The 8,789-nt window shown below is 38.4% G+C and overlaps 1 pseudogene; it reads left to right on the top strand.

The window, feature by feature from the left end:
* The first annotated feature begins 321 nt into the window (after positions 1 to 321).
* LOC110195872 (kinesin-like protein KIF2A) lies at positions 322 to 5,246 on the top strand (annotated as a pseudogene).
* Positions 5,247 to 8,789: the final 3,543 nt, after the last annotated feature.

The following is an 8,789-nucleotide window of genomic DNA, read 5'->3' as shown; positions in this document are numbered from 1 at the left end:
AACTATAGGGTCAAAATTCCAAACAGAAAAAAATTGAGATCAGAGCCCATTGGCTAGGAAAGCAGGGAGGGGTAGAGAAACTAGAGGTCATGATGAGGTCCAAGAATAGGTTTATAGGAAATAAGGCAGAAGGATAGATGGAAGGACAAGCGATTGTGAACAGAAAAAACTTCAGAATTCTGGATCATGGCAATATAGCATTTATGGATGATCAAGGGTATCTTTTCCAATATCCCTGTGGACGAATAAGGTGTTCTATAGTTTCAAATCTCAGGAAATGACAATAAAAAACATAGATGCCAATGTGCTTGAGGTATACGCATGTATGTTGACATCCCCAAGAATGAGAGCTGGTATTATAGTGGAGAGGAAGCTCGTGATCCAAGATTTGAGAAAATTGTCTTTACCAGGTGGTCTAGGACAGGCAAAGAGAAGCAGGATAATGAGCCATGGAATCCAAGGGACAGGCCTAAGTGTGGTTGAAATGCTGGGAAAAAGCAGGCTAAGGTGGGTGAACAAAGATAAGGTTGGGAAGCTGGTTATTTCCCAAATTTATTTTTCTTAAAAAAAAAAGCCAACAGAATTCTGAGAGAGAAAGGAGGGCAGAATTGAATGACTGAAATGAATTGTCTACTGACTAAAATTGTAGGTCTATGAGGTATCTTAGATCTGCCAAGTCAATAGACAATAAATTTCATACCTGTGACATACCCATTCTGCCTACTTTTGCCTGCTTTGATAAGGATTCCCTGCTTCTCTTCCTGACTCCATCATGTTCCAGTTCCTGACCCATCCTTGCATGATCCTTGGCCAGGATTTTCTGTTATCAACCTTGAGCTCTCCTGAGCAAATGCTTGCTCAACTACAACATCTTCATAATATTCTAATACTTTTGTGGATCTTTGATACTGTTGATGTGGGTGCTCCCTCCAACAAGTCAGATCACAACCCATCTTATTCATGCCCATATTGGACATCTTTATTTTCTACTTCAATGTCAAGTTTTTCCTTGTGTTCACAGCACCTTCAGGGCCTAACATTGCCTGTTCTTGCCCTTGTGAAGAAGAATTCACAGCACACATCCTAGTTGACACCAGCTGGTCTATTCCTGACAATAAATACTCGAGGGTGCTAAGTCCTAGAGCTGGGGCCTTCTGTATAAAGAACTCTCATCCTTTGCCATTGATTTTCTATGTCATCTTTAGCCATCCCTTTAACCACCCTGTACCTTTGTTTCCAAATCTATAAATGATGGATTGTAAATCTTTTAGGTACTACAATGAACACAAAAAGAGTTCAACATATCAAATCAACATTCATGAGCACCACTAAGGAACAAGGCGTTGGGCTTAACACATGGAATGGTTTGGTAATCCATTTATAAATGTAAAGTGCCTAAGAAATACCAGACAATAATTGTATCTAAAGCCTTAATAGTAATACTACTTTCTTTGGTACAAGTTTGAACACATAGTAGGTATTCAATAAATCTTGGTTGATTTGGCTGCAACCTTCCAGAACAATGATGATCTTCTCCACGTGAATGTGGGCAGGTACCTTTCAAAAGCAATTAAAATCAGCAAACATTTGTCTGTGAAGAAAAGAAGAAAATGAGAGAAGGAAATTTCACAGTCTAAGACAAGACATACGAGGCCATCCAGTCCAATCTGGACTTGAATAGGAATTCCTTCCACCACATAACTGACAAGTGGTCACCCGGCCTTTGTCTACAGTCCTTGGGTAAGAGGGAGGACCCTCCTCTCAAGGCAGCCCATTCCACTTTGGCATCCCCCACTGCTTTTTTTTGTAGTTTCCCTACAGAGACCAATACCACAATACTACAATAAGGCAAATTAACGATTCTAAGTAAGCATCTACCATTAACTCAACTGTTGAATAATTTCAATAGATATTTTATAGAACTTCAAGGTTTGCAAAGCATTTACATATATGAAGTCATTTGATCTTTAAAACAACCCTGGGAGGCAAGAGCTATTTATAATACTCATTTTCCAGATGAAGAAACTGAGACTGAAAAAGGTTAAGTGACTTACCCAGGGTCACACAACTAGTAAGTAGCTAGAGATTCATATCTACATCTTCCTGATTCCAAGTCTAGCATTCTCTACTACACTACCTATCAGGAGGCAGCATAGTATAATGTCCAGAGAGCTGTGCTTAGAGACAGGAAGGACTGGGATCACATATGGCCTCTGGTATATGTGACCATTTGGCAAGTGACTTAATCCCACAGAGATATTGACAGCTCTCTGAAACAGGGCCTCTTTTCCTGGGAGCCATAGCACTCTGCCCCTCCCATACACACACACACACACACACACACACACACACGGGATCGATAGATAAATTTCAGGAGGTCCATGAACTTAAAAGGGTAGAAAAAATACATCTTTATTTTCACCAACCTCTAACTGAAATTCAACATTTTCTTAAATTATTTAAAAGCACTATTCCAAGAAAGAATCCATAGACTTCATCAGATTGCCACAAGAGTCCGTGATAAAAAAAAAAGTTAAGAACTCTGCTTTATTTGGCCTCACAGCTCAAGTTAGAGCAAAGACCCAGGTTCAAGGATTTATAGAAAATTAATCCTCAGGAAGCTAGTACAAGGACGTTTATTATATGCATCACAGCAAGCAAATAAGAATGAAGCACACAGAGATGTACACACTATATGGCAATACAAACAGAACAGAGATTGGGCCATGCAAGGTCAAAGTCACTCATGTGAGAGAGATGTGTACAGTGGTGATGATCTTGGTGACAATACCCACCCAAAATGACATCTGAGCAGGGAAGTTTTTTACCTTAAAGATGGTCTTGGTTGAGAACAGGTAATTGACACCAGAATGGGAGGTGGGGTGTCCCTAATTAGACCTCCCCCTCTCCGCTGCCCCTGCCAATAACCGTCCCAGAGTTCCCGCTCCCCACCCTCCCTTTCTTCTTCTTCTCCTTTTCCTCCTCCTCCTCTTTCTCCTTCCTTCCTTCCAGCCTAGCTCCAGCTGTCCTCAGCCTCTTCTGATTGTGACGAAGGCAGCAGCCAACTTCGGCAAGATCCAGATCAGGATTTATGTGGAGATCAAGCACAGTGATGTTGTGTCCAGTGTTTATAAGAAGAGTATAGGAGACCAGAAGTTACTGTTCACATGTGTGTGATGTCTTCTTGATTAGGCCTGTGGGAGGGACCGAGAATCACAGAATGTTAGAGTTGGAAGTGCCCTTAAAGATCCTATAGGCCAATGCCTCTCATTTTACAGGTCGATTACGTCAAGCTATGATAGCATCTTTAAATGAAGATGACAAAAGTCTAACTGTTGAATGCGTAGAAAATGGAGATGCAAAAGGCAAAGACATCAACTTGGAGAGCATCTTTTCACTTAACCCTCACCTCGCACCTGATGCAGAAATTGAACCTAGCCCAGAAACACCTCCACCTCCTACCCCGTCAGCCAAAGTAAACCCAATTGTGAAGAATCACCAGATTGTTGCCTTCATTAAGAACGAAGTCCCCTGCAAGAGACAATAAGGTGTTTGCTTCTGTGGGTTCACAGCCTAATCAATTTCCTGAATAGTTTTCCACTACACAACAGAATGGTAGTGTCTCAGATATATCTCCAGTTCAAGCTGCAAAAAAGGAATTTGGACCCTCTTTACATAGAAAATCCAATTGTATGAAGAAAATAGAGAAACTGCAAGAAAAAAACGTGAGAAAAGGAGGCTACAATAATAACTTGGAGAAAAAAAGAGCCCAGGATGTCAGTGCTACAAACCCAAATTACAAAATCTTGTGTATGATCAGAGACTTTAGAAGAAGCTTGGATCATAGACCACTTAAAACAGCAGATCCTACTGACGAACACAGAATGTGTATTTGTGGAAGGAAATGGGCACTCAATAAAAAAGAAACGGTAATGAAAGAACTTGATGTGATCACAGTACCTAATAAAGATGTCGTGATGGTACATGAACCAAAACAAAACGTGGACTTAACGAGGCACTAGAATACCAAACATTTCATTTTGACTATGCCTTTGATGACTCAGCTCCTAATGAAATGGTTTATAGTTTTACAGCTAGACCATTAGTAGAAACCATACTGAAAGGGGAATGGCCACATGTTTTGCTTATAGTCAAACAGGCAGTGGAAAAACTCACACCATGGATGGTGACTTTTAAGAAGACAACCAAGATTGTTCTAAAGGGATATATGTGCTAGCAGCTCAAGATCTCTTTTTAATGCTAAAGAAACCAAACGATGAGAAGTTAGAACTTTAAGCATATGCAACTTTTTTGAAATTTATAGTGGAAAGGTATTTGACTTGCTTAACAGGAAGACAAAATTGAGAGTGTTAGAGGATGGTAAACAGCAAGTTCAAGTTGTGGGATTACAGGAGGAGGAGGTCAAATGCTTGAATGTGTCCCGAAGCTCGTTGAAATAGGTAACAGTTGCAGAATGTCTGCTCAAACACGTGCAAATATACATTCATCTCAGAGCCAAGGCAGTCTTTCAAATCATCCTCAGAAGGAAAGGAAAATTACATGGCAAATTTTCTCTCATTGATTTGGCTGGAAATAAAAGAGGAGCAGACACTTCTAGTGCAGCTAGGCAAACTCGACTCAAAGGTGCTAAAATTAATAAAAGCCTTTTAGCACTCAAGGAGTACGTCAGAGCCTTAGGTAGAAATAAACCTCATACTCCCTTCTGAGCAAGTAAACTCACTCAGGTGCTAAGAGATTCATTCATAGGAGAAAATTCCCATAAGTATATGATTGCTACCATCTCTCCAGGGATGGCATCTTGTGAAAATATTCTTGATACATTAGGATACGAATATAGAGTAAAAAAATTGACTGTAGATCCAGTGGCTGCTGGCAATGTCCATGCAATTATGCATCATCCTCCAAATCAAGCTGATGATTTAGAGACACAGAGGAGTGTAGAGAGTTCATCTCAAAGAGATGACCTAAAACTCCTTTGTGAACAAAATGAAGAGAAGGTTTCCCCACGCTTAATCACTTTTCATGAAGCTGTCTCTCATATGGTAGAAATGGAAGAGCAAATTGTGGAAGATCACCAGGCAGTCTTCCAGGAATGTATTCAATGCTTGAAAGATGAAAAAGTCCTCCTAGAAATGACTGAAGAAGTGGACTATGACGTAGGTTCATATGCTACACAGCTTGAAGCAATTCTTGAACAAAAGATGAACATTCTTACTGAACTTTGAGATAAAGTGAAATCTGCCCTCCATACTCTAACATATATTGCTTTGGCTACGGGCCATTCAAACATCTAAAAACTTTTTTAAAGTGTCTGTGGAAATGTCCTGTTCTTCACTAGAATGACATTTCAATTTGTGTGGAACACTCCTTTGTCTACAAAATGTTTTCTAGTCTGGGAGGCACAACCAAACAAGATTGGGATTTGTGAAGCATTTTGTTTAATGTTTCACTTACTCAAATTGTGAAGCTTACATTTGGAGATCCTTGCTAATTTTTTTAGAATGAAGTAAGTCCGTGGACTTTTCTTTAAAGAAAAAAAAAGTCACAGCATTTCATTTTAACTTTTCAATTTTCCCACAAAGACCAACTGAGCAATTTTAAATTGTGTTTGCGTGCGTGCCTATCTCATCAGTGATTGAATATATCTTGTCCTTTCCTAGAGACAGCTGTGCTCACCTCTTCCAACTCTGTGCCTTGATTAAGGCTATTGACCCTAAATTTCCTCTTTATGAAGCACAGCTTTAATAAATGACATTCCTTATTTGTAGATATAAATTGACTTTATTGTGCATATATTTTTAATGTGTGACTTTTTTTGTGTGTGATTAGTTCACTTTGGAGGATGTGCCATATCACTGAACTGTACTAAAATCTGTGACAGTGGACAAAGCCACTGGACCATTCCATCTTAAATGTGTAAAAAGAAATTAATTTGGAATTGTAACTTGAAATAACATAAAGCATAGTTTCAATTTTCTTAGCATTTTATTTGTAAAGGACAGATACATAAATTAGTTGATGTAAAATAAAGAAATTGTGTGAGGGTCCAAACCTTTAATCAGGGATCCCAAAAATGGGAGTCTGGTTCAATCAGAAGCTGTGATAATTTATGTTTGACATAGGGTCAGAATAAGTCATGATAGTGGGGAAAAGTATAGGTTTTGTTATTGCTTATATATTTATAGTCATTAGGACCACTTAGCTTAAGTGACTCCATGTTGTAATCTTATCACTTATAACTACAGTATCAAACAATGTATTTCAAAAATCATAATTATTACAAATCCCTCCACTAAGACTATAAGTTACAGAAGAGTTCTCAATCTGCATCTATGGAGAGTTTACACATTAAAAAGTCCCTATATCAATAAAATTACAAGTCCAGACTAAAAAAAAAACAGCAAGTCATTGCCTTATTTTATAATGCCCTAAGAGCTCACTATAATTATGACTTTATTATCTTATTATGTTATAATTGTTACTTTCTTATAAAATGAACTTCAGTACCTTTTTAGCATCTAAATAACCAAGACTTACGGGGGCTACTTGAGACAGACATCTTCTAATTGGTCATGGAGCACCAGTTATATACTAACCACTGTAGGAAGGGACAAATGTAGCACAGTAATAAATGGAAGAAATAACCATTCCCCAACAGATAAATTGTCAAAGAATATGAACAGACATTTTTCAAAGAAAGAAATCCAAGCTATCAACACCAACATAAAAAATGTCTCAAATCATTAATACTTAGAGAAATGAAAATGAAAACAACTCAATGATTTTCTCCTTCATTCATCAAATTGGCAAAAATGACAAAAGAAGAAAATTACAAATGTTAGAAGGGTTTTGGGGAAATAGACACAGTAGTACACTGTTGTGGAACTGGGAATTGGTCAAGCCATTCTGGAAAACAAATTGGACCTATGCCCAAAAAAGATAGTAAGTTAATCTTTGGATTCAATTATACCACTACTAGGCCTATACCCCAAAGCAATCAAAGAAAGAGGAAAAGGACCTGTAATATATATGTCCCAAAATATTTGTAACAATTCTTTCCAGAGTAACCCAAAATTGGAAATTAAGAGGATGCCCAATTTGGGGGGAATGGCTAAACAAATTATGTTTTATGACCGGGATAGAATATTATTGTGTCACAAAAAAAAAATATGAAATTGACAGTTTCAAAGGATACTGGGAAATCTCTATACACAAATACAGAGTGAAGTCAGTAGAATGAGAACAATTTATACAATGCTAAAATATTACAGAAAAAAACTTTAGAACTCTGATCTAAAGGACAAACCACAAGCCCAGGTAACTGAAGATGAAATGTGCTACCCACATCTTCTCAAAGAGGTGATGGACTTAAAATACGGAATGAAACATACATTTTTCAATATGGCCAGTGGGAATTTGTTTTACCGGACTATGCATATTTGTTATTAGGGTTGTGTGTGTGTGCGCACGTGCGTGCATGTGTGTGTGTGTGTGTGTGTGTGTGTGTGTTTTAAGTTGTCAATAGGGGAAAGGCCACGGGAGGAAGAAATAATGAGTATTTATTAAAAGTAATGAATACAGGCAGTTAGGTGGCACAGTGGATAGAGCAGTGGTTCTGGAATCAGGAGGACCTGAATTCAAATCCAGCCTCAGACATTCAACACTTATTAGCTGTGTGACCCTGGGCAAGTCATTTAACCTCAAATTAATTTAGTTAATTATTAAAATTAATGAATAATGAAAACAAATGGATACTTTTTTAAAAGGAAAAATTGAAAAAAAAAATGAAAGTGAACAAGACTAAGAAAGAAATCTTAAAAGGCTACCTTTGGGAAGAAATCTATTGAGAGGCAAAAACAACATGAAAAACAAAAAGCTGAGAAAGCAGATGAGATTGAAATTAGGTGAGAAACTAATAGGATGAATGTTTTCTTATTGTAATAAGCTAGATTGGGTTGGATTTGGTTCTGGAGTGGATTTGAACTGTTGCCTGACAAAATGAGTTTCCCAGGGTCTTTCACCTACTTTCTCCTGAATAAGTTTTATAAAAGAATGATTCTAGCTATTTTGGAGCTGCTGTGCCAAACCAAACCAACAGTTCATTGAAATTCAAGCTGATGCTGGTTTGCAATGAAATTAAAACTAATTAAATTAAATTAAACATAATGCTAAGATTATCTGTCCCTTGAAAATGTACTTTTTTTGGCCACTGAGCAGACATGCAGGGCAGATACAACAAGGGAGACATATGCAGAGATGTATGTGTAGCCAGGATCCCCTTCGCCCTCCCCATGGAGCATGCTTAGTCACCATTCCTTGTTCTAAGTGATCACTTAGAAGCTTTACGGGGACTGCTCGCAGTTGAGGAATTTGCACTGTGAGATAAGGAGTGCTCTTATTGGCAGCAATGCCACAAGAGTTGATGATGACTCCTTGAATATAAAAATGGAAATGAATGGCCTGCCCCCTTTCTTTTCTGGCTGTTCAGGACTGCTCAAGCTGGCCCATTCTGCCACAAATCACATCTCAGGGATGCAACTTGAAATAGTACTACATGATTTGAAGCCAGAATGGAAGAGAGAGGTGAGGGGGGTTAGCACTAATTTGACGTATCACCTTAGACATGGTTTCCCCACTTCCCCAAGCTCTCTGGTTCTCAGTTTCCTCATCTGTAAAAGAGAGGGATTGAACAAGATGACCTCAAAGGTCCCTTCCAGCTCTAAGAGGAGTTGTGGTTCAGTGAACCTCCATCCTTTCCAGTTGCACGT

The sequence above is a fragment of the Phascolarctos cinereus genome, unplaced genomic scaffold, assembly GCF_003287225.1.
Source record: "Phascolarctos cinereus isolate Bilbo 61053 unplaced genomic scaffold, phaCin_HiC Scaffold_726;HRSCAF=1367, whole genome shotgun sequence".
Taxonomy (NCBI): domain Eukaryota; kingdom Metazoa; phylum Chordata; class Mammalia; order Diprotodontia; family Phascolarctidae; genus Phascolarctos; species Phascolarctos cinereus.
The sequence above is the reverse complement of the archived record's forward strand: the minus strand, read 5'-3'. Positions and strand labels throughout refer to the sequence as shown.